Source organism: Trachemys scripta, chromosome 1, assembly GCF_013100865.1.
Source record: "Trachemys scripta elegans isolate TJP31775 chromosome 1, CAS_Tse_1.0, whole genome shotgun sequence".
NCBI lineage: Eukaryota > Metazoa > Chordata > Testudines > Emydidae > Trachemys > Trachemys scripta.
In genome coordinates this window covers 216,647,297-216,673,157 of record NC_048298.1, presented here as the reverse complement: position 1 = coordinate 216,673,157, position 25,861 = coordinate 216,647,297, and the positions used below count along the sequence as shown (strand labels likewise).

Sequence of the window (25,861 nt, the reverse complement as noted above, 5' to 3'; positions counted from 1 at the left end):
GATGAGGTTCAACAAGGACAAGTGCAGAGTCCTGCACTTATGACGAACGAATCTCATGCACCGCTACAGGCTAGGGACTGACTGGCTAAGCAGCAGTTCTGCAGAAAAAGATCTGGGGATTACAGAGGACGAAAAGTTAGATATAAATCAGCAGTGTGCCCTTGTAGCTAAGGAGGCTAATGGTATATTGGGCTGTATTATTAAGAGCATTGCCAGCAGATCGAGTGAAGTGATTATTTCCCTCTATTCGGCACTGGTGAGGCCACATCTGGAGTATTGCATCAAGTTTTGGGCCCCCCACTACAGAAAGGATGTGGACAAATTGGAAGGAGTCCAGCGGAGGGCAACAAAAATGATTAGGGGACTGGGGTACATGACTTATAAGGAGAGGCTGAGGGAACTGGGCTTATTTAGTCTGAAGAAGAGGAGAGTGAGGAGGGATTTGATAGCAGCCTTCAACTACCTGAAGGAGGGTGTTCCAAAGAGGATGGAGCTAGGCTGTTCTCAGTTGTGGCAGATGACAGAACAAGAAGCAATAGTCTCAAGTTGCAGCACAGGAGGTCTAGGTTGGATATTAGGAAAAACTATTTCACTAGGAGGGTGGTGAAGCACTTACTTAGAAAAGTGATGGAATATCCATCCTTAGACGTTTTTAAGGCCTGGCTTGACAAAGCCTTGGCTGGGATGATTTAGTTGGGGTTGGTCCTGCTTTGAGAAGGGGATAGGATTAGATGACCTCCTGAGGTCTCTTCCGACTCTAATGTTCTATGATTCTGTGATTCTATTATCATCTTAAGAATAGATGGTAAAGCAGGAAATGAATTTGTTTATGAACTCAAACTTTGGTATCCTGTATTGCATATGTCAGTTTTCATTAACCATCAACAGGAAGCATAGACTTCCTCGTATCACTAGCAACATAAACCTAATGAAAGATTATTTTTCACAGGAAATATCAGAATGCTGTAATCTCAGAAGGGTTTGCCATCTATGTTATGGCTATTGGGCGGTGGTAAAGTTTGAACTGTAACTGGGTGTCTTTCACTACAGTGATAATGTTATTGATTCCTGTGGGGAGGCAGTGTGGCTCCCCGCCGCCCTGGAGAGGGACGACCCCTTCTGGACACCAGATTAGGTGGAGCTAGGGAGCTCTGAGCCTGCCCCTCAGAGGATCAGGCAGTGCCCCGGAAGTACAGAGGCTCAACCTCAGCACTCACTGGAGAGACAGACGCCGGGGAGGCCAGACGCCTCCGGCCTAGCCCGCGACTGGGAAGCCGTGCCGCTCTAGGTGCACCCAAGGCCTGGCCTGACCTGCCCCTCGCCCACTACCTGGAGGAGATGCCAGATCTGCCTCTCGCCAACTACCCCGAGGAACCCATGGTGCTGGACCCCCCCGGAGGACATCACTGTGACTCAAGTACCACAAGAGGGGGAGTCTGGAAGTAGCCTGGGGGCAGCCGATCCTAGTCTGGCTGCAGCACTGCCAGAGCCCACGTCAGTGTGTTGCAGCCAGGATCCCCACTGACTCACCAGCAGGTCTTCTGCCGCTGCTAGGGCCCCGGGCTGGGACGCAGTGGAGTGGGAGGGCCTGCGTCCCCCCTGACACCCAACTCGTGGGTGGCAGTCTCCCCCTTTCCAGGCCTGGGCTCATTGCTACTGTTTGCATTGCTACTGCTCAGCCCTGCCTGAGGGCCTGAGCACCTGACTCACTGTTGCCCTACCCGGACCTAGGGCCCAGGCTTACTGTGTTTATTTCAGTTGCCGCAAGCGCCGCCGAGGGAGACTCCCACGGTCGGACTAATTCCCCCAAGACATCAACAGTGAGGTGGTGTGGCTCCCCGCCGCCCCGGAGAGGGACAAGCCCCGGCTAACCTCTTTACTTCCTTTGAATGCAGAAGAGAAGAACAGTTTGTTGTTGTTGTTTTTCATACTAGATAGTGGCAACTGAGTGTATAGAAAGGTGAACAACAAGCTCTGAATTTGCCATTTAGGTGGAGATGGAGGAGGAGGAATTGTTACAGGCCTACATCAGAGTGTTAGCTGGCTGGCTGAGGTGCTTCGCTATTGACAAGTGGGTATAGTGTCAAACTCAAGAGCTAAGTCAAAGCAAATTCAAACTAGAGATCTCTTTCAGACCTGAAATGTACAGAGAAGGCCAGATTCCCTATGCAGCTACTCATCTTTGCACCAACCAGGTGGCACAAAGGAGGTATAATCCATCCAGAAATGCCCAACAGAGAATTATCCTGTTGAAGGCAAACTCCTGGGCGTTGCAAGTGTGCTGAAATTAGGTCCTTTACCTGAGCACTTCCTTCCCCCAGTGTTGGAGGGGTCATAAAGGGAAGGGGTGTCCCAGAGATGGTTCTCTGCTATGCCGCTCCTCTACTGGCATAACTGGATCCCTTATGGCTCTCTTGGCCCCAGTTTCTACACTGAGTGGAGTTCTAGCACAGGAGAGCATCTGGCCCAGGGAGTCCTGTTTCCCTGCATGGTCATTATTGCATCATCGCAAGTAGTGTCACCTAGTGCTTTGTGCCATGTCTCTTCTATGTTTTGTATGGCATTAAGCACAATCAGTATTACTAATAACAGTTTAATCATATAAAAAAGGTAAGTTTCATGTGGACTAAAATCCTGATGCAAAACCATTGTTTAAGGAAACGGGCCACACCACGATTAGCAATGGTTAACTTTATTTTGTAGCTTATTTATTTAGGGATAGATCAGCTCAGATACAGGATCTAGTTCTCAGTAAAGTCCTGTTTCTATTTACCTAATCTGACAGCTGCACTGACCAAGGTACAGGAACATCAAATAATTTGCGACACTGGCTCATTGAATGAGCTGGGACATTTCAGGTTAAAATCCAAGATTCTCCTTCCTCCCACTGTTAAGCATCCGGTAATACAGCGTGCCTGGACGGAAATCAAGGGGCTAGGAATCCTTTAAGGAACTGCTTTTAACATCATCAAAAGGTTGGTCCTGTAGTTAAGGCACTAAACTACAATGCAGGAGTTGAGGGTTCAGTTTCCTTTGTGACCTTAGACAGGGCAGTTTAGGTTTAATTTCAATGAGAATCATGTGGCTAAATGCCCTAGCGTGCTTTGGAAATCTCAGCCCCTGTTTCTCTGTGCCTCAGATCCCCATCTGTGAAGTGGGGATAATATAAACTTCCCTTTCTCCCACTTTGTCTTGTCTATATAAATTGCAAGCTCTTCAGAGCAGCGACTATATGTGCATACGGGACCCCAAACTCAATGGGGGCCTCTAGCTGCCACACTGTATTCCAAATACATATAGTGGAAGGTTTTCTTAAAACAAATGTTATTTTAAAACAAATCAAATCTAATCAAATCAAATCAAAGGTTAGAAAAGATCTAGCATCTGAACTTCTGGCTCTAGGTTCAAGTGTCGTTTTAATAAATTACTGCAGTTATAAATAAATCTTTCTTCAGTGTAAAAGCTCCCACCACTTAGCCCTTCTTACTTGATGCCTGTAAATGTGGTTGTTAAACTGTAAACCTTTCATAAAGTAGCACAGGCCTTGAATATCATCTCAGTACTTTTCCCAGTAAACATGACATCAAAAACCCTAATTGTTTTAAAGCTATGAGGCTATAAAGTTCTCTTTACATTCATTCCATTATCTCTGTGGCACCTGCTGTAAATACATCTTAGTTTAATTGATGGTCTCTAAACAATCACTGTTTATATTCACCTTGGAGCTGCTTGAGCATGAAGATAATAGTTAATGTTTGCTGTCCTGTAATATCTTGGATGTCACCCGTATTCAAACAAAATGGAAACTTGTTCTTACAGGGGCTAGCAGGAAATTCCAACCCCAACCACACTCACTTGTTGACTGACTCTTGTTAGCTCTTCTCCCCTTAACTCTTCATTCAGAGCATTCTGTAGTCCTCCTCCTCCTATGTTTTATATTCAAGCATTGAAGTCTGTATTGCACTTCAGTAATTCAGGCCACCCTCAAGCAACAGGAAAACACGGATAGCATATCTTGGCCTGGGTTATCCCATCCTGCAGTAAAACCCATGGGAGTGATATCCGGGGAAATAAATCTCTACAAGGACTCTTTCCATCCCCCACAGGTTTGCCCCTGTGGAAAAAGCTGAAGGGCCAACTCCTGTGCCTGACAAATTCCAGGGATCAACAGTCAGCCAGGATCATCTGCACAGAGACTCCGTGCCTCTGCACTAATTCCCTGGTTCCTGGCAAAAGAGATTTCATGGAACTGCACTACTCTGGCCTTGACTGCTTTGGGGCCCCAGAATGGATTCCAGCGAAGAGATAATACGGCCCCGGGCTCTTCCCGCTTCCCACACATTGACCTTGGAACAAATGAATACTCTCCAGAGTGAGGGAAACTATGCTGCATAGATGACTGACATGTACTTTCATGCAGGAGGGAGAGATCCTCTTTATAAAGAGCTGGGCAGCATGAGCTAGACCCTTAAGAAGGCTACATTCCACTCTAATTTCATTGCTCAACGTCCAATGGGAGTTTTTCACAAAAAGACAGAGTAAAAGAAATATGATCCCCGTGGCATTAGCAGTTTTGGAATCTAGTCCTCTAAGAGAAATATGTTCCGTGGCAGAAAGGGAGTGATCTCTGAAGGATTTTAATGTTGCAAAGTATAAAAAAATAACCCACATGCACATCATTTGGATTTGCTTCATTATGGGGTCTCTTTTCACCTCAGTGGTTGTGCTCAGCTGACATGTTAACATTAGTGAATTTTATACACATGGCTAGAGGGGGAAATATACCCCTTTAAGCTTTTGCATCCAGCCCAGAAAAATTGCGAAGCACACGGAAGGTAACTCTGCCAGTGGATGCATGATCTGCATTCAAAGTCAGTTATTTAGATAGGAACTGAATGTGCATCCAAAGGCAGATCTGTCACACCTTGGTGACAGTAAAAGTTAGTTGTAGCTACCATACTTCTTTCATTTGTGTTTGCATTTTAGGGACTGATCTACCTTAGGGTTACCATACGTCCGGATTTTCCCGGACATGTCCGGCTTTTTGGGCTTCAAATCCCCGTCCGGGGGGAAATCCCAAAAACCCAGACATGTCTGGGAAAATCAGGACATGCGGGGCCGGCGGTGCTGGGCCGGGGGCCGGCAGTGCTGGGCCGGGGATGCTGGGCGGGCCGGGGGCTGGCCCAGGGCCGGCACCCCAGGGTCCGAGCCGACCCAGGCTGGAGACGCCGGGGGGGCCAGACTGGGCCGCGCCTCCTCCCCCCACCCTTACCTGCTTTAGGCTTCCCGTGAATCAAATGCTCGCGGAAAGCAGGGGAGGGGGAGGGAGTTGGGGCGGGGACTTTGGGGAAGGGGTGGAGTTGGGGCGGGGGCCCCGTGGAGTGTCCTCTTTTTGGACACTCAAAATATGGTAACCCTAATCTACCTTCCCATTGAAGTTAATGGGAGTTGGATCAGGCCTTTAATGTCCATCACCTAATAACTATTTCCTTTTTATATTTTTAAATGATCACAAAATTTAAATCCACATGCTTTTTTATTTAATGGGAGAAAAAAGTCCCAGGGCGGCTGTGGTTTCCTATATCAGTTAGTTACCTTAAATTAGCTCGTGCAGTATTGCAGAGGTGTAGAATCCTGTATTATGGAATTTTTAACAACAAATGGGCTATGCAGTCATAACTATATCCAGGAAAAACACAGTTAACACTGTAAGAAACCCCCCCTGCTACCCATAATAGACCTGTAGATTAACTGGCAATTGCTTCTTCCGATAGCTATCAACTATAAACTCCCTAATCAGAGAGGAAGATGTCAGATTGCACCAAGTGATTGTGACAAAGTGCCACACTTCACAGGGAGCTGCAGATTTGTGGAAAATACACAATAAAAGCACAGGTGTTGCCAAAATATCTGGTTACATAATAATCTTATTCTAATTAATGCAAATAAAAATTAAAAAGCTTCAGTCTATGCATTGGACTGTAATATTTCTGTTGTGACTTGAGTGAAAACATTAACATTAAAAAATGGTGATTTTAGCTGTGAGCGTTTTTTTCTTCTTTCCATTAGGGAACCGATGCCTGACAAATTCCAGTCCTTGATTTATCACATTTCACAGAAAAATGCAGCTAATTGCAAAATATGACTATATTTACAATACAGTTATTCTATCCCACAGTGGTTTAAGCACCTGTGAAATCCAATGGCTAAGGAAAACTACTGTACCACAGTTTCCCTTTTATTATTGTAGTAATTCAATACATATACTTTCCTGGACAGTGTCATTTTATCTGATCCAAGTTAGATCTTTGCTGCTGAAACACTGTAAGAAATGACTTTTTTAAATATTTTACTTGCTCTGTATCAGGAGGTTTCATAACACAGCTACTAAAATATTCACAGAAAATATATTTTTATTAAAAATACTGATTTGATTTCATCATTTTTCTATAATTATTAGATCTTTTTTGTATTTGTTACTTTCTAAATACTTTTGTATTAAAATTGCATTTTCACCAAATTTGTTTCTTTAACACAAAGTTAGCAGCTACATTTATTGTACCTTAGTAAGGGACTCCCCACTTATTCAATTTGATGGAATCCCCTCGCTACCCAATACAAAAGTAAAGTAAGATATACATCTAAATATGGGGGGAGGGAAAAAACACCAAATTATATATTTTTTCATGCACTAAATGCCATTCTGTCTTTTGATACAGATGCACAACTTCCATTTACTTCAGTTCAAATCATGCATCCAAGGGTCATTTGGCCCTAGCGCTGTTACTATAAAAGTCTTACATAAAAATAATTAAAAACATAATTCTATCCTCCACACCTATTTGATTAAAAGAACTTAAAGAAACCGCTAAAGAAGAAACCATGAAAAATTCACAAGGTTTGCTTTCCAAGCTTGAAAAGAAATGCGTGTCTTTGACAATGTTCTGAAGAATGCACTCAAGTCAGCAAACAATCTATAATACTACCCTGAAGAAAATGCTTTCAAACTTTCCTCCCTCCTTGTCTTTGTTATAATCCCAGTGCAAACAGGCTAAAGTTAGCCTGCCCTGCTCATATATGCTTATCCTAGTCAAACTACTTATCTAGGTTTGCTCCTTAAAGGCTGTTACACAAGGACCTCAGCACTGATCCCATTCCAGGAATGTGGTTGTAACTAGGATCTCTAAAAATAGAAGGGAAAGGAAAAATTGGAAATAAAACTCAAATAAATTGAAGTCAGTGAGCACTCATGTGAGTCCCTTGTTAACAGAGTCAGATTTTGGTCTCTTTAAAGGAGAAGCTAAACTTTAATTTTAAGAGAGCCCTCTAGTCCTTTTCCCTGTAAAGATAGTCATGAAAATGTAAATCAATGAAAAGTGATTGCTAGGATTATAAAGGAGTATGCAGTTGGGGGCTCCATTTCCACAGCCGGCTGTGGAGGACATAAAGATTCTCTCCAACACATCATTTTTATATAAAACAAGTCAGTTGTATTTGGACTGTAGCCCAATCACCCTGCTAGGCCTTTCGGTCAGCCTGGTGCAATATGGCATGTTTACGGTGGTAAGAAATTGCTTGCATTTGGAGGGGAAGTGACAAAATGCCAGAATACTAAAGCCAACTCTTGTTAAAATTTTCAGCTCCCTCTCTGGGTAGGCACACTGACTGCAACCGTGACAGCTACTGCAAGGGGAACTCCCTTGTATCCCCCATCAGTGCCTCTAGGTCCACAAAGAGGACACACCATTTAACCTTCCTGTCTCCACAGCTGCAGCAGCAGCACAGAAGGCGGAGGAAAGAAGATGGGGTCAACCTACTGCACCATGAAGTAAGAGTCCTATAGCTGTTGCCATCCTCACCTCATCCTTCTTCCTGCTTGTTCCCTGTCCTGAGTCTGAAGACCTGATATTGGCAGAGAGCCTGGAGCCTTGTTTCTCCACCCATCTACCAGGAGGGACTTGCTCCACACCCAGCTTTCCACACCAGTTAATAGAGACCCACTCCTCCATTAATACTCTCTACATCAACTGTGGAGGATTCACACTTTCCCCTTCCTAATAGAAGTGAGTGGAAACTACCCACCTCAAGAGCCAAAAAGAGACCTATTCCCTATCTGCCACTATAAGGGATCCACTCCTCACCTGACCAACCATTCCACAGCTAAAGACCACCAGACAAGTTACCCACCCCTACTGCTGTCAACAAAGGCCACTGGACACCACCACTACCGCTGTGAGGAGCAGACGCTTGATAGGGGTTGGCATCTAGAGACATTTCCATGAGGTGCAGGGAATGGGAAAGAATGAAGTGTCAAGAGGCATTGAGCTAGAAGGTGGGGATAGTGATAAAGTTTTTCCATCATCAGGGAGGAAGAAGAATATACAGCTTTGCGAGGAGATGAAATAGTGCTTTTCCCGGAGACCATCATACATATCACTGACTGAGGCACAACATTTCTGAGGGAATCCTATGTTAAAATTCTGGTAGCACATCACTGAATCAATTTCATCATGAAAAGGGTGTCATGGACTTGAAAAGCTAGTTTTATCACTATAGAAAAAATGTCATGATATATTTTCTTTTAAAAATTAACACTTTAGTCACAGAGTACATGTACTTTGTTGCAGAAATTTTAAGTGCCCTCACCTACCTTGTGTGGATGGCTAATTAATTAAAAAGGAATTATAATGTGTCAGAAAACAAAATGTACCTTTAACACTTATTAATTTAAAGGTACTTAAAATTCTTTTTGCCACAACTATATTCCTAGACTCCATGGGCATGTGGGAGGGGGACTCTTCTACTCATAAAAGGCAGCAGCAGGCCAACTTGTAGTTATTTTAAAGAATGTATCAGTTGTCTAAATTCTTGCACCCTAGTACAGTTCCTGTTTGTCTAAAAAGTATACAGGCCATGTAAAAACGGTCTGTTGGACAGAATCCAGAGTTTTACAGACTAAAACCATATAACTTTACAACATTCCACTTCAAATCTTGCATGAAAATGCTGAACAAACTGATGAGTAAAGGGAGGGGAGTGGGTTTATAACACTATCAAAACATTTTGGGCCCCGTCTGAGAAAACCTGTATGAAGAATAAAGTGAAAGGGTAGCATCTGTAAGGTATGCCAGTCTCCATACTTTCTGCATCCTTGCCGTGAGACTTCACACACTTCTCCTGGTCGACAGCATGACTGATATTTTCAGTTTATCAGCTAGGGGCTCCCTGCCATCTGTTAAAAATTCAGATGCAAAAAATCATCTAGCTAGCTTCTGTGATGGTCTGTTCAGCCCTTTTCCAAATCCCTTTACTCAGGTGGCAATTTGTCTGGTGACCATGACATCTTATATAAAATGTGTCCATAAGTATTTACCTGGATGCCAACCAGGCTGGGGACCCATTATGTCCATACACACAGCTATTTCCCCTCCATTAGCTAATTGTGAAACTCACCCTCCCATATTATCCACCTAGAGCACAGTATCTTCTAGCTCTCCTTCAGAGTAGCATTAGTAGAAGCAGTACCACTAGCCAAATAGTTCTGTCTCACACAGAGATACATGTGACTCTGGTAGATTGTTTTGTTAAGACTGATTACATGGAAGTAGTGCAGAGGAAGAAATGCTGGTGGCATATTAGGTAGCAGGAAGAAGTGAATGTTTCTGCTTTGTGGCAAGAGTGCAACTCATACTGATCTCAGTAAGAATGCAAACTTCCCATTATGAGCTTTGCACATTTGTCAAGACATGCATCATAGAAATTATAGCTGGAAACTGCCCCCTTCCAGTCCACTCTCCCAGCGAGGTCATATCAAGTCTATCCCTCTGTTTGTGCAGGTTGGTTTCCACAGTATATTCTAAAGTGCTTTATACAATTCAGTTTCAAGTGACTGAAGCAATAGGGCTTCTATCACTTCCTCTGGAAGACAATTCTATGTTGTAATAGGCCTGATGCTCATTAAATGTTCCTGATGTTATAAGGTTTTCTTTTATTTTAGTACACCGTGGTACAGCCCAGGATGAATTCTCCTAGTGGACAGTCACCAGGCTGCATATAGCGTACTTGTAGCTATGTCAGTCCCCAGGATATTAGCAAGACAAGGTGGGTGAGATAATATCTTGTAAAGAACCAACCTCTGTTGTTGGGAGAGAAACAAGTCACCAGGCTGCTACAAATGGACCCAGCCTACATGCTATTCAAACTAACCAGGTCTGAGCAGTGTCCTGTTGCTTCATCCCTATCTAATTCTATGGGATATTTCCATAGGACGTAGGGATGTAACTCCTTTAATCCTTTTGGGTAAAATTATAAAGTACCTAACAGACTGAAGACCCTAAATCTCCTTGTCCTTCAATGGGACTTTGTCTCCTAAGTCACTTAGCTACTTTTGAAAATTACCCTTTTCTTTGTTGTTCTACTTTTTATCAAGTTCTTTATCCATTCACACGTCCTGCTCCAGATGTTTATATGAGAGGTTTAAACAGGAGTTTTTCATTGCTATGTGAATTGTGCAACCACTGCATGTCTAGTCAAAAGTTTTCTGAAAATCCATTGTAAATAGAGAGTCTTTTTCTAAATCTATCCTAGATTTATTTTAAGGGCTTGATCCTGCTCCTTTTTAAGCCAATGAGAAGTATAGCTCTTATTAACTTAAATGAGAACAGGAATTGCTATGATTTTCTCCATCTGGGAATAAAGGTGATTTCATAAATTCATCATGAGAGTCTATGGTTTCTGGAGATGGCTAAGGTTTGTTGAATATTGGTGTCCCCTTTGAATATTTTTAGACAAGAGGTTTTGTCATGTGTTTTAATAGGTTTTTAGTTTGAGATCTGTCTTCAGTACAAATATGCTAAAAACTACTGATTTGATTCTGATCTAGGAGAATTACTAAACCATGCTTAGTAAAATGTCATCTTCCAAACAAATTTTATTTGGGGATTTAACTTGTCCAAGAACTTTAAAGAGAATTTGTCTAAAGGCAAAATGTTAAAAGCTGGCTTTGAGCAGACATATGGAAGTACTGTTGCATGTAATTATTGAATTTTTAATAGCATGGTTCAATTTAATGTTTACAAAATATTTTTAGATGCAGAGTTTCAGTCACGTCTTAGAAATTAGCAAGTGCTATATACACTGAAAGTAAAATGTAATCTGTTCTGACCCAAAACTGCAATAACTGAAAGGCAATGGTTGCCATTGAAAAGTGAACATTTGCCAACTGTTACAACATTTGTTATCTGACATACCACATTTCCCAAATTTATGCTAGAAAATAACTGCAGAATGTCAGAGATCACTGTGAGAGAGACAGCAATTACATTTTAATTGCTTAACAGCATTTAATGGCAACACTATAATGAGCTGGTGTTCTGAATCCAGTTCCTTTTGGAAGCTCATCACACAAGCCATGGAATCCGTGTTGGCGGTCCCAGCAATTAGGCCAAAGACTGAGTGAGTATTAAGAATGAATTACCTTTTCCTCCCCAACCATGATGTAATTGTGTCACATAAACAGGATAGAAGGGAGGATGTGAGCTTATTCAGTTTCTATCTGTGCTTATATCTGTTCTGTGGATAAATAAAATACTTCAAACTCCAGGGCTGTGAGAATGGCATCTTTTACAAGTACAAAATTCACTAAAAGAAATCTGTTAGTAATTATTCCCAGCTACAAACAAATAAAGAATTAAGATATAGGTGCTCAGAAACCATAATATGATCCCACAAATAGATTTGTGGTTTGATATCACAATATAGATATCTATTATCTAAATATTAGACAGATATCTGTTAGTATAAAGACTATATATTGGCCTATTTTAGAAGAGAAAATGTACACATACATAGCCTTGACATTTTACTGCTCTTGATTACACTCCTGACAAAGAGCATCCTTATTTAGGAATTCAGTTTATCCAATCTAACCCCAATTATTGACATCAAAAATACTCACTCATGAAGCTGAAGTTATGGAAAGTGTCATGCAAAAGAAATCAATCTCATTTCCATTTTTATTATCTGCTATTTCTGAGCTCATTGACTCTAATTTGGAACCTAACTGGTCAAGGGATAACGCCTGTAATTCCCAGAGCACACCTAATGGATACTGCAGTATGGAGTGCAGATATTGATCCAGACTGATCAAATGACTCAACACTGCAACATAACGACTGGTGATATGTTGAGTGCTCATTTGTTGATCATGCCAAATCAATATTACATTTTAAGCAATAAGCAGTTCTGCTCAGTGTTCTCTTAAAAGGATCTTGTCATACAACTCTTCCCCCACACTTCAGACATGAAAGTTAAAAATACCATAGAGGACAACAAATCTCTCTCCTGGAATGACAATGTACTTTATCTTCCCTACACATTTTCAAATGGTTACTCTCATGCTTGCCTTACATTTACAGATATTGTATTATGTTCTTTAACTATGCCACAATCCATAATTAACATTTTAACAGGGAAAATTATATATTCTGGACTGTATTATACATGGTGACTGTTTTCGTGTCAATAGATGTGTGAATGTTCTCACCAATTTGTAACATTTATACTAGGTTTAGCATTTTCTCATGGCAACTATGCATCCTTTGTTACTACAAGCCAGGTAGCTGCAAAGAATCCTGCGAGTTGAACTTGATACTGATAACTGTGTAATAGTCTAAAGTAAAAATAATCAGTTAAAGTTCCAGAGTGCCAACCCAAAATAATTTACCTTGGAATGACTAAAGAGGTCTCAGTAGACACCACAATCTGCTGGATAACACATATATCATACCAACAGCTCCAATTTGAGTCTTAGGGTAGGTCTACACTTACCCGGTAGTTCGGCGGCGAGCGATTGAACTTCTGGGTTCGACTTATCGCGTCTTGTCTGGACGCGATAAGTTGAACCCGGAAGTGCTCGCCGTCGACTGCGGTACTCCAGCTAGACGAGAGGAGTACCGCGGAGTCGACGGGGGAGCCTGCCTGCCGCGTGTGGACCGAGGTAAGTTCAAACTAAGGTACTTTGAACTTCAGCTACGTTATTCACGTAGCTGAAGTTGCGTACCTTAGTTCGAATTAGGGGGTTAGTGTAGACCTGGCCTCAGGAAAGATCAGCTCTTTAATTCCCTACAGCCAGTTTAGGACAAAAAATAACTGGTTCCAATTTTCAATTCCTTTTACAGTCTTGGCTGTCTATGGAAACTTCCAGTTCTGAAATTCTGCGGCCTCTAACCAGAACTCTGAATACTTTCAAGTTCTTGGTAGTCAAATAAAAAGTTATGCAGCTGATGATTCAACTGACTTGTCCACTTTCAAGTTCTCCTTTTCTAATTAGGCTTTGTGTCTTTCATTCTCAAGTGAGATGGACAATGCATTCTAGTTTAGTTTTGCTTGAGTTACACAAACAGATAGGGAGACAAAGAACTAAAACTGCAAGGCATTTGAGGCTAACATACTGGGAGCCATTTAAAATTACATCACAAACATAATAACCAGGGCTGTCGATTAATTGCAGTTAACGCATGTGATTAACTCAAAAAAATTAATCAATTAATTGCAGTTTTAATCACACTGTTAACAATAGAATACCAATTTAAATTTGTTAAATATTTTGGATGTTTTTCTAAATTTTCATATATATTGTATTCTGTGTTGTAATTGAAATCAAAGTGTATATTATTTTTATTATAAATATTTGCATACGAGTACTGGAATGCAATCTTTGTCATGAAAGTGTAATTTACAAATCTAGATTTTTTGTTACATAACTGCACTCAAAACAAAACAATGTAAATCTTCAGAGTCTACGAGTCCACTCAGACCTACTTCTTGTTCAGCCAATTGCTAAGAGAAACAAGTTTGTTTAGAATTACAAGAGATAATCATAGAATCATAGAATATCAGAGTTGGAAGGGACCTCAGGAGGTCATCTAGTCCAACCCCCTGCTCAAAGCAGGACCAATCCCCAACTAAATCATCCCAGCCAGGGATTTGTCAAGCCTGACCTTAAAAACCTCTAAGGAAGGAGATTCCACCACCTCCCTAGGTAACCCATTCCTGTGCTTCACCACCCTCCTAGCGAAAAAGTTTTTCCTAATATACAACCTAAACCTCCCCCACTGCAACTTGAGACCATTACTCCTTGTTCTGTCATCTGGTACCACTGAGAACAGTCTAGATCCATCCTCTTTGGAACCCCCTTTCAGGTAGTTGAAAGCAGCTATCAAATCCCCCCCTCATTCTTCTCTTCTGCAGACTAAACAATCCCAGTTCCCTCAGCCTCTCCACCATTCCAGAGGACATGCTTCCATGCTGATGACGCTTTTTTTTTTTAAATAGTGTTATTAAATTTGTGACTGAACTCCTTAGGGAGAACTCTGTCCCCTGCTCTGTTTTACCCACATTCTGCCATATATTTCATGTTATAGCAGTCTCGGATGATGACCCAGTCCATGTTTGTTCATTTTAAGAACACTTTCACTGCAGATTTGACAAAATGCAAAGAAGATAACAATGTGAGATTTCTAAAGATAGCTACAGCACTCGACCCAAGCTTTAAGAATTGGAAGTGCCTTCCAAAATCTGAGAGGGACAAGGTGTGGGCATGCTTTCAGAAGTCTTAAAAGAGCTACACTGCGATGCGGAAACTACAGAACCTGAACCACCAAAAAAGAAAATCAACCTTCTGCTGATGGCATCTGACTCAGATAATGAAAATGAACATGGAGTCGGTCCGCCCTGCTTTGGATTGTTATTGAGCAGAACCCGTCATCAGCATGGACGCATGTCCTCGGCAACGGCGGTTGAAGCATCAAGGGACATATGAATCTTTAGCACATCTGCCATGTAAATATCTTGCAACACCAGCTACAACAGTGCCATGCGAACGCCTGTTCTCACTTTCAGGTGACATTGTAAACAAGAAGCAGGCAAATGTAAACAACTTGTTTGTCTGAGCGATTGGCTGAACAAAGGACTTAGTGGACTTGCAGGCTCTAAAATTTTACATTGTTTTATTTTTAATGCAGTTTTTTTGTACATAATTCTACATTTGTAAGTTCAACTTTCATGATAACAAGATTGTATTATGGTACTTGTATTAGGTGAATTGAAAAATACTATTTCTTTTGGTTTTTTTATAGTGTAAATACTTGTAATCCAAAATAAATATAAAGTGAGCACTATACACTTTGTATTCTGTGTTGTAATTGAAATCAATATATTTGAAAACATCGAAAACATCTAAAATATTTAAATACATGGTATTCGATTATTGTTTAACAGTGCGATTAACCACACAATTAATCACGATTATTTTTTAATCATTTGACAGCCCTAATAACCACCTTAATCTACTACAAAGGGTTATATTTTTTGTAACCTAAAGTAAACAATTCAGTTCTGCAGTTTAGCAATGTTGAGTGAGTTACATTAGAACCAAGCTTCAAGAGGTCTGATATAGCTATAAAATATCATTGAAAGAACCAAAATTACTGACATCATTTGAAAAACTTGTTTTAGAATCCAGGTAATGTTTCATAAGAACGGCCATATCGGACCAATGGTCCATCTAGACCAGTATCCTGTCTTCCAACAGATACTTCACAGGGAGTGAACAGAACAGGGTAATTTATCGAGTGATCCATCCCTAGCCATCCAGTCCCAACTTCTAGCAGTCAGAGGTTTAGGGACACCCAGAGCATGGGATTGCATCCCTGACCATCTTGGATAATAGCAATTGATAGCCATATCCTCCATGAACTAATTCTTTTTTGAACCCCCTTATATTTTTGGCCTTCACATTTAACATTCCCTAGCAATGAGTTCCACAGGTTAACTGTGCATTCTGTGAAGAAGTATTTCCTTAAGTTTGTTGTAAACCTGCTGCCTATTAATTTCCTTGGTTAACCCCTGGTTCATGTGTTACGTGAAGGGGTAAATACTACTTCCTTTTTCACTTTCAACATTCATGATTTTACAGGCTATCATAATGGCCCCCTTTCCCCCCAATCATCTCTTTTCCAAGCTGAACAATCCCAGTCTTTTTAATCTCTCCTCATATGGAAGCTGTTCCATACCCTTTAATCATTTTTATTGCCTTTCTCTGTACTTTTTCCAATTCAAATATATCTTTTTGGCTATGAGGTGACCAGAACTGTATTCAGTATTCAAGGTGTTACTGTACCATGAATTTATATAGTGCATTGTGATATATTCCTTTCCTAATGGTTCCTAACATTGTTACCTTTTTTTAGTGCTGTTGCTTATTGAGCAGATGTTTTCAGAGAACTATCCACGATGACTCCAAGATCTCTTTCTTCAGTGGTAACAGCTAATTTATACCCCATCATTTTGTATGCATAGATGGGATTATTTTTTCCATTGTGCATTACTTTTCATTTATCAATATTGAATTCCATCTGCCATTTTGTTGCCCACTCACCCAGTTTATAAGATCTCTTTGTAACTTTTTGCAGTCAGCTTTGGACTTGAGTAATTTTGTATCATCTGCAAAGTTTTCCACCTCGCTGTTTACTCCTTTTTCTAGATCATTTATGACTATGTTGATTAGCATTAGTCCAAGTACAGATCCTTTGGGGAACCCTCTATTTACCTCTCTCCACTGTGAAAACTGATAATTTATTATGACCCTTTGTTACCGGTCTTTTAACCAGTTACAGATCCATAAGAGGACCTTCCCTCTTATCTCATGACTGCCTACTTTGCTTTAGAACCCTTTGTGAGTGACCTTGTCAACGATTTTCTGAAAGTCTATATATGCTATATTCAGTGGATCACCCTTGTCCACACATTTTTGACACCCTCGAAGAAATCTAATGGATTGGTAAGGCATGATTTCCCTTTACAAAAGCCATGTTGACTCCTCCCCAACATATTGTGTTCATCTATGTATCTGATAATTGCATTCTTCACTATAGCTTTAAACCAATTTACATGGTGATGAAGTTAGGCCTACTGGCCTGTAATTGCCTCTAGGATCACCTCTAGAGCCTTTTTTCAAAATCGGCATCAAATTAGCTATCTACCAGTCATCTGGTATAGAGGCTGATTCAAATGATAGATTACATACCACAGTTAGTAGTTCTGCAGTTTCATATTTGAGTTCCTTGAGAACTCTTGGGTGAATACCATCTGGTCCTGGTGACTTATTACTGTTTAATTTATCAATTTGTTCAAAAGGCAATATGTTGTATACAGTTATATCACCTGAAAATGCATTTACTGTATATTACACATTCATATGTTCTGTTTTGTTCTGTGACTATAGCAAGATTCTAGAATGAGGGTCTATAGATTTTGTCATTTTGTTTTCTGAAATGTAATTAAGTCAGGTGCATTTCTATATCCCCAGTTTTGACCACTGTCATCTGATTGTGTGGATGTGTGCCAGTTTTAGGTCAATTTTTTTTATAGACAGTCACATGAACGTTTACAAATTGTTTTTAAAAACAGAAAAGTGTAATATTGTTGATTACACAGACACCGAGCATCAGCTTTTCCTTCTGTATGTGTCTATATATGTCAATATCTAGGATAGTCAATTGGCACATTTTAAGGTTTACTGAATAAACAAATCCTATGTTGCAGTAAATTGCAGTGATTTACATCCTGCAGAAACAGAACATCTTATGTAACACATGTGCAATAAAAGCAAACAGATGTTTGCAGTCTAACCACTGCATTAATGGAGGAGGTATGGCACTGTATCAAAGGCAAAACACAACATATTCAGAATTGCCCACTAGAGTTTTAAGTGCAGCTGCATAATTTTGAACAAACAACCAATAAGATATCCCAAACCACTTTGTGGCATATTTCCATTCTTAAAGGTAAGAATTTATAATTAATTGCTAATACTTAAAGTGCTCAGATAAAATAGAGTTTGAATTTCAAACAGACTAAGAAATTGGAGACTAAGAAGATAAAAAAATGTACAGTGAAAATAATGGCATGTTACAGAATTCACAAATTAGGAGCACAATCAGTGTTTAATACATAGGGATATGACACAAGTACAAAAAAATATACCCCTCGGGGTCCTGACTTGGGGTTTCAAATGGCACCTCCAAGATTAGGTGGTTACCACACAGAACTGCAGGAAGACCAGCAGCGCTGAGAACACACATCAGTGGAAGCTCATTGTGAACAAGTCAAGACCTTTTGAAAATGACGCTGCATATATCTATTGTATTACAAAATGAGACTGTTCTCAACCTGTAGGAATGACTGGAACTTTGCACTACAGTATCCACAAATGTCTTTTTTCATTATTCCTGAAAGTAACCTCAGCTGGTTTTAAATGAAGCTGAAATTAATCAAATACTTCCTGCAAATAAAATTAATCACATCTAACAAGAGAAACTGCCCACTTCCATTCTGCCTTCACCCTAATTCTTTATATTAAGGGCTATCACAATTACTACCAATGGGTAAGAGTCCAGGAATAAGACTTAAAACCAAATAAAATGTTTCAGTTTGTAAGGTGAAAATGCTGAGTTTTGTATTAAAAAGTCCTATTGTCTAAAACTGATTTCAAAAGTAATCTATTTCCCTAGCTCTGATATACTGTACGAAGAGCATAAAAGTCTGAGGACAAAGATCTTGATTTTGTTGATTGAGGCCAAAATTTAGCAAAATGTTTAAGAACATGCACTTTAAGCTTGTGCATAAGTCCCATTGACTTCAGTATTGTTGACAGAGAAGTTTCTCGGAAATATATTTTTATTGTCTTTCACTGTTTTGCTGAATCAGGAATTTATCATGAAAATGACCAACCCGCCCTACAAAATACAGTATTATCAACAACCTCTGCATTAACACAGCCTTGTATTCTCTCAATCACTGGTCACAGCACCAAAAATTAGATTTAATGTTGACTAGTTTAGCAAAAAATAAAACACAACAGGAAATATTGTTCTAAAAGAAACCAGGCAGATTCAGCCTGTTAAGGGCCTCAGCACCTATAAATCTAGTTGCCTGAAATGGGAGTTATGGGTGCTCAGCGCCTTTCAGGATCAGACCCAAAGTTGTAAGCATTCCAAAACTAAAATTCTGACATGTGCTACTGAAATATAGCCTGGAATAAATACAGAAACAAATAAATCAATAGGACAAGCCTACCTAAAGCAGACTATGAGACAGATAACACAAGACAGACGTGCTGAGCTAATTTACTATCCATAGTCCATTGGCAGAGACCTTCCTAGTCTTCATTTTTAACCTAGTGGTTTCTGAACTTTCCAAGCCAGACGAATAGCACAGAACGGCTGATAGAATGGTGTGACACATCTTTATATGATACGGGCTCTGTGTTTGTGCCTGCAAGGACCATTGGTTTTTAACCTTTTTAAATTTAAGTACTGGGTTGTTGTTTTTTCTGACCTGATCAAGCAAGTTAAAGTTGCAATCAATAAATATAAAATTTGAGCAGACTTCGTGGAAGTATTTTAAACTGAGATTAATTTTTTTAATCATCTAAGCAGAATTGACCAATGATTTATCATTTCATAATTTTTTCTTGATCAGGGAAAAGAAAGGCTATTCCCCAGCTTGAGACTGTCCTTCATTTGCATGACTCTTAAAACACATGCACTCAGGGAAGCTGGCACTTTAAAAGCAACATAGGGCTTCCAATAGGGAACACGATGTTTCAATCTTAGGTTGCAGCCCAGTGTGTTCTTCATAACTACATTTATGAATAAAGAGGTTCCACACAGCCACGTGGGGCTTTATGATTTTAGAACAGCAGTTGCACTAGGAAATATACAGATTTTGAGTTGCATTTTAAATTTCCTAAATAGAGTAGCAAGGACAGCAGAAGTAAAAAACCAAAACAGATGCCCTTTCAGAAAATATATTCTGTATATTTAATCTTGAGGCAGCTGCTGTCTTCTCTTCAGCTAAGCTAATATGCCCTGCCTACACTTCTTCATTACTATTAATCCTAACAATGATTCAATACAGGATCTGCAGAAGGTTGTTATAAATGTTGTCCCACTTGACCCCACCCTTTTTGACACCTGTCTCTCTTCAAGCTATTCCTAGCGATGTTGCTTGCAACTCGGCAACTGCTGATGGTTCTTTTCAATTAGACATATGCTTCAGGGGGAAAAAGGAATTTACTTAGGTCATTTAAGGGCAGTGAAATCACACATGCCATATAAAATGCTTACATTAGAAAATGATAGCGTAACAGAATGGTAAAACCTTTAACAAAACCCTACAGGGAGCACACAATTAGTACAGCCTGCTCATCTATTATTGCTAGCTCTCTAATTACATTTTGAAAGCCTTGAGTTCTCATTGAAAAAGCATTAAGGTATCAAAATGGAAATGTGATGTGCACAGCCTCTGCTTGCTAATGTATAGAAGCTCTCAATTCCAATTACATGAAAAATTTAAAAAGTAAAAGTAAGTAAACAAAGCGGTGGTTCTGAAAAACCTGTTTAATCAAGAAAAAAAAGAGTCGTTGTAGGGTGAACTGTCAACTCTAGTTTATTTACCTTGGAAACTTTTTAAAATATCCTTAAATACTATTGTTAATTGATTAAAAAGAAATATTAGTTTCCATATTCAACTTTTCTTTTAAAATAAAAGTGTCATGATAACTACATCCAACAGCCTCAGTTCTAAAGTTAACCCTTTATTTGCTAAAACCACAAATGGATAAGAACCCTCCTGAATTTAATGCACCAGCAATGTTTCACTCAGAACCAAGCAAAATCATTTTTGTCTAAGTAATCAGAGCCTTTGTCAGAGAGTAATAGCTTCACAATTTTGAAACGTGAACAAAAATTTCCAACTCAGTCCTCTCAGTGTTAAAACTTAGACTGTCAAATCAGAGTTGTTCTGTTTCACTTCAGCCCTGTCTCATGTTTAGACAGCTAAAGATGGTGCTATAAGTACATACATACACACAGAAAGCCTGTTGGGGCACAACACCTTTGCTTAGATTCAATATGTGCATCTGCAAAGCTGACATTTCTTTAGACTGAACATCATCAATGTACTTCATTATTTTCCTTGGAGATAAACAATTGAAATTGACACATATCCAAAGACAGGGAGAAACCTTGTAGAACTTAATTACATTATTTAACCTGGAATTAAACTTTAAAACAAAAGTATGGCTTTTTCTACACCAACCATTTAAAGTGAAAGCTTTTCCTCAGTGTTTCAAGGCGTATCTAAAATGGAAATGTTCTACTAGGGCAAAACTCATTAAAAAATACATATTTACTGATGAAAAGTATCAAGGAGAAAGGCTATAAAGTTTATGCAGCTCAAGGTAATAGCTTCCCAAAAGACCCTCACCCAGTACTGCCAGCTGTTCCACCCATAAAATGACAGAAATATTGCCTCATGAGCCAAATCCCATGAATATGGTGGGTTTGTGGGATGATTCCCCCCCTCCTCATTTTGTGCATTATGGACCAAAAAAATTGCTGGAACCAGTTTTAGCTAAATATACAAGTAGAGTTCCTTACATACAGCTCATTGGCAGTGAAAGCATTATTTAACCACTTTGCACAGGGCGATGTTCCCAGTTTCCAAGATTACTTTACTTGCATATCGTCACAGAAAGAATGTTTCTGTCTATCGATGTGTGAAGAAATATGCCCATTTTACAGATAAGGAACTCAGGCACAGAAGCTTAAGAGGGAAGAGTGATCTAGTGCAGGAGTTCTCAACCTTTTCTGAACCACATCCCACCCTAGCTTTTTTGCGGCGGGAGGGGAGGTATTTCTTTGTCTTTAAACTTGGAACCCTTGTGTCATTTACTCAAATGTAGCCCGGCTCCCACACACATTCCCCCCCCCCCCCCCCCCCCCCCGTCATAAGTGGCGTCCTGACCTGCTTTTCCCCCTAGAAAATTTGACAGGCGCCTCCTTCCCCCCCCCCCCACCCATTAAGAAACCCTGATCTAGTGGATAGGACATTGGATTGAGATGCAGGAGACTTGTGTTCATTTCCCAGCTCATCCTCAGACATTCTTTGTGACTTTAGGTAAATCAGTTAATCTAGGAACTGTTTGATCTGCGTCTATATAACAGCGCCTAGTACAATGGGGTCCTGGTCCATAGCTGAGGCTATCAAGGTGCTACAATAATATAAATAAAATACCCTGTGCCTCAGTTCCCATCTGTAAAATGGCAATAAAACATCCTTACCTCCCAGGGTGTTGTAAAGATAAATTCTGTTAATGATTATGAGGTATTTGGATCAGTACCATTAAGAATCTAGACAGAATAGAATCCAATAGATTAAGAATGTGGGTTTCTCTTGGCAGGTATTTCTCCTGTTCTTGGGGGGGAAGAATAGCTCAGTGGTTTGAACATTGGCCTACTAAACCCAGGCTTGTGAGTTCAATCCTTGAAGGGGCCACTTAGGGATCTGAGGCAAAATTAGTACTTGGTCCTGCTAGTGAAGGCAGGGGGCTGGACTTAATGACCTTTCAAGGTCCCTTTCAGTTCTAGGAGATAGGATATCTCCATTAATAAAATTTAAAGCTTGTGTTTTATTTACAAACACCCCTGATAAAAATCTCTTATCTTGTATCCCTACCTGAGGCACAGAGTTTCTTGAGGTATCATAAACAGAAGCCAGCAAAGATAGGGTGGGAGGTGAGGTGAGTGAAGTTCAGAAGCCACAATCTTTGCTCCTGGTCCTCCATTTCCAGATTCCCTACCGCTGCTGAGTTCCTTCAAAACCAATGATATTTCAGAGGGATAACATGGTATGTTCAGATGTTGTCCCATGTCTAAGAACTCACTATCTACTTTCCTTGCAAATGATCTTGTAAAAATGCTATACTGAAGATACTGCATTGCTGTTTTATGTATGTAACTCCCATCAATATATTCACTTTGAAGGTCAGGAGTTTAGAAACATCCTGTATATTTATGAATGAGAAACTAAATTAGCATAAGTGAAGTTTAACGTTGCCAATTCCTTATCACGAATGAATGTTTTAGCCAGGAAATATTACATTACAGGAGCTTGCAATATAACTGCTTACTGTTATGCATACATTAATAAATCTTGCAACATTTTGAAAGTTAACTGTTTTGTTTCTAGTATAATCAATTTCTTAAAAATCTTCTACATTTTTAGAAATATTAATGTATTTATTTATTTATTTATGTTTGCTATTTTGGCCCTCAGGAAAGATACAGACATACCAATTAAATTCTTAATTCAGATTTTTTGTGATGAGATTATCAGTCAAAGCTTATTGCAATGCAACCATATGATAGTGAACCACCAGAATGAGAGAAATGAAATCACCCTAAAAACAAAGTCTGCACCTGTTTCTGTAAAGTTTTCTGTACACAGTATTCTTCTGTGGAAGGTACCTCTCAGAGGGATCAATTAAACCAAACTTTCATTCGTAATTTTTGTATCATCAGTGCAATAGAATTTGAAGGAAGTTCTACAACTAGCTGCCTTTTAACGTTGACTGTCCTGAAGTACCGTACAGCACAATGCAATTAGAAGGCTATTGAAACATATTCTCTCAGATTTCCACTTTTAATTCTTTGAGATATTCTTCAAAGAACTCTTTTTCTCTCTGGATTCCAATCAGAGTCTATTGTAAAGACTATCAGAATCTGTAAATGTTCCCTAAGCAACCCATGTTTTTGTTTTGTACCTTGACAACTTTTATTTTAGGAGAACAAGTTTTGTTTACAAGTTTTGCAAGACTGAACCAGGCTTATTTTTAATTAATTTGTGCTTATTATTGCAGGTATACCCATATTCCATGTACAGCAAGCAAGGACATTTCAGCTGTGCTGACTGAGCTCCAGTCATACCAGTCAAAATGAAGTATACTAGAAACTACGGAATGAAGCGATATTTCACTTTTTTAAAAAATGCACTAAACTTTAAAAATAAGGACTTTTAGTGTGTGCAAATTAGAAATTTTGCATTCTGCAGTTTGCAGGGATTCAGACAGTTAATCAAAGCGTCCTAGCTTTATTTGCACAGTCTCAGCTTGCATCTGTGTTCCATCAAAGATAAGAAACTTTGATAATCTCTTTGGTAAAGAAAGGTGTATCCAAATTAGAAACACATGGAAAGTCAGATAAACTAAAATAATTACCCCACACAGATGTTGCTGTGCACAAAAGGCATAAATTGTCTAGAAGTATTTCTAAAATGTGCAAGCCGTTTTAGGAATGAACTAGATACAAGACTTAATAGTAGCAATCTGATTTCCTCCTCATTCTAATAAGGCCACTTCTACAATGCAAGTGACTTACCTGCTTCTCCATTTTTATACTGTCGGTTATTGTTCTTGTCCTGAAATTCTGTTTGTTTGGTTTTTTAAGTTGATAGTTCCTCCAAGTAGTGTGCTTTGTTGCCTGGCGTGTGCTGTTTTTCCTCAAGATCAGCTGAACTGTAGTAGTCAGTTTGATTCAGGAAGCTGTGCTCTGTCCAGCCTACTGATCACTCCCACTCTCCTGGGTGTGTGCTTACTTGTCTCTCTCAGTCAGGCTAAAAACCAGCCAAGCTCACTTCAGTATAACATGTTTCCTTAGATAGGTAAACAAGCATTGCACTCCGGGTGTAAGAAGCTAATTGGGAAGAGGTGTAAATTAGTTAACTCCACAAATACCAAATGGTTTGAATGCATGTAGTTTGCTAGCAAGCACTGTAAAGACACTGCAAAAGGAATATGATACCAGTTTAATTTAGAGCATAGTTTACCATCTATTCAAATATTCATTTTATTAAAACCAAGATATTATGCATTATTACAGTACATTAAACAGTTTTTACAAAAGTGTCACTACACCCTCATCATCCTATACTTTAATATTGATGAGAGAAACAAAGCACAAAAGATGACACTGGTACATGTATCTGTGTATAAACACACAGAGAATCTGAGAGTTTTAAAAAATAGCAGTGCTAAGACTGTTTAATACAAGATTAAAGTAAACCGAACTTTATGTACAAGAAGTAAAGGCTACAAATTATTAAAACTATAAAATAGAATAGAAAACCCTGGGATAAAAAAAACTTGTCATATCCCTTCTCCAATTCCTTTGTTTGTATTTTGGGCATTTTTAGAGTTTAAGCTCTTTGGGACAGGGATCTCTTTAATCTCTATCATACTGTCACTATCTTACCTTGGGACGCTTTACAGAAATAGCTAGACACACAAGGTATCCCCTTAGGGCACACATGTTTCTAAGACAGTGGATATTTATGTGAGGAATTGTGGAACTAATACATCTGAATTTTTCATGTATCTTTAACTCCCCTCAACTGCACTCTGCCTACTAATCCATTTCTTCATGGACTGCTCTTAACATTTCAAAAACCAGAGCAGCTTCAACAGTCAGGTAATTCATTAAAAATACCACAAGTTGAACACATTCTCAGCTGACTCCAGTCAGATCAAGACTCACCTCTTTGCCAAAGCTTTCCCTTAACAATAGAGACCATTGCCAGCATAATATGGGGGATATCAAAAGATGAGAGGAAGTAGAAAGAAACAAAAAGAGAAAAAGAAAGAAGTAGATAAAAAGTGGAAACGGGGAGATATAGTGGGGAGAGATACTGAATATTAAAAGGCAGATATATACAGCCCTAAGAGGAGGGGAACCCAACTTTTCATTCTTTCATGCCAAACATATACAGCCACATGGCCAGGACAGGCAATATTCAGTCCTGAACCAGCAACAGGTATAAGGTCTGGTAACAGGTGAATTAGTAGGGTTAGAAACAGCAGAATACTATCAGAAGGCTAAGAATCCTCTTTCCAAAACAGCAAAACTTTTTGTTTAGCTCCAAGAAACTGATATATGGGACGTTTAGAGCCATAGATTATTAT

The 25,861-nt window shown here is 39.6% G+C and overlaps 1 protein-coding gene across 3 annotated transcripts in view; it reads right to left on the bottom strand.

Annotated features, from left to right (window-relative positions):
- MID1 (midline 1) overlaps positions 1-24,482 on the bottom strand; it is a 329,164-nt gene extending 304,682 nt beyond the window's left edge. The window contains exons 1-2 of one of the 3 annotated variants that reach the window (XM_034757148.1): positions 24,282-24,482; positions 22,582-22,718 (exon numbers count right to left, since the gene is read on the bottom strand). The gene's annotated coding sequence lies outside the window, so the exon portion shown is untranslated. Of the gene's footprint in view, positions 1-3,855; positions 3,937-22,581; positions 22,719-24,281 lie in introns of those variants that run through there. The other 2 variants (XM_034757128.1, XM_034757165.1) reach the window with 2 other exon arrangements.
- Between the last annotated feature and the right edge of the window lie 1,379 nt (positions 24,483-25,861).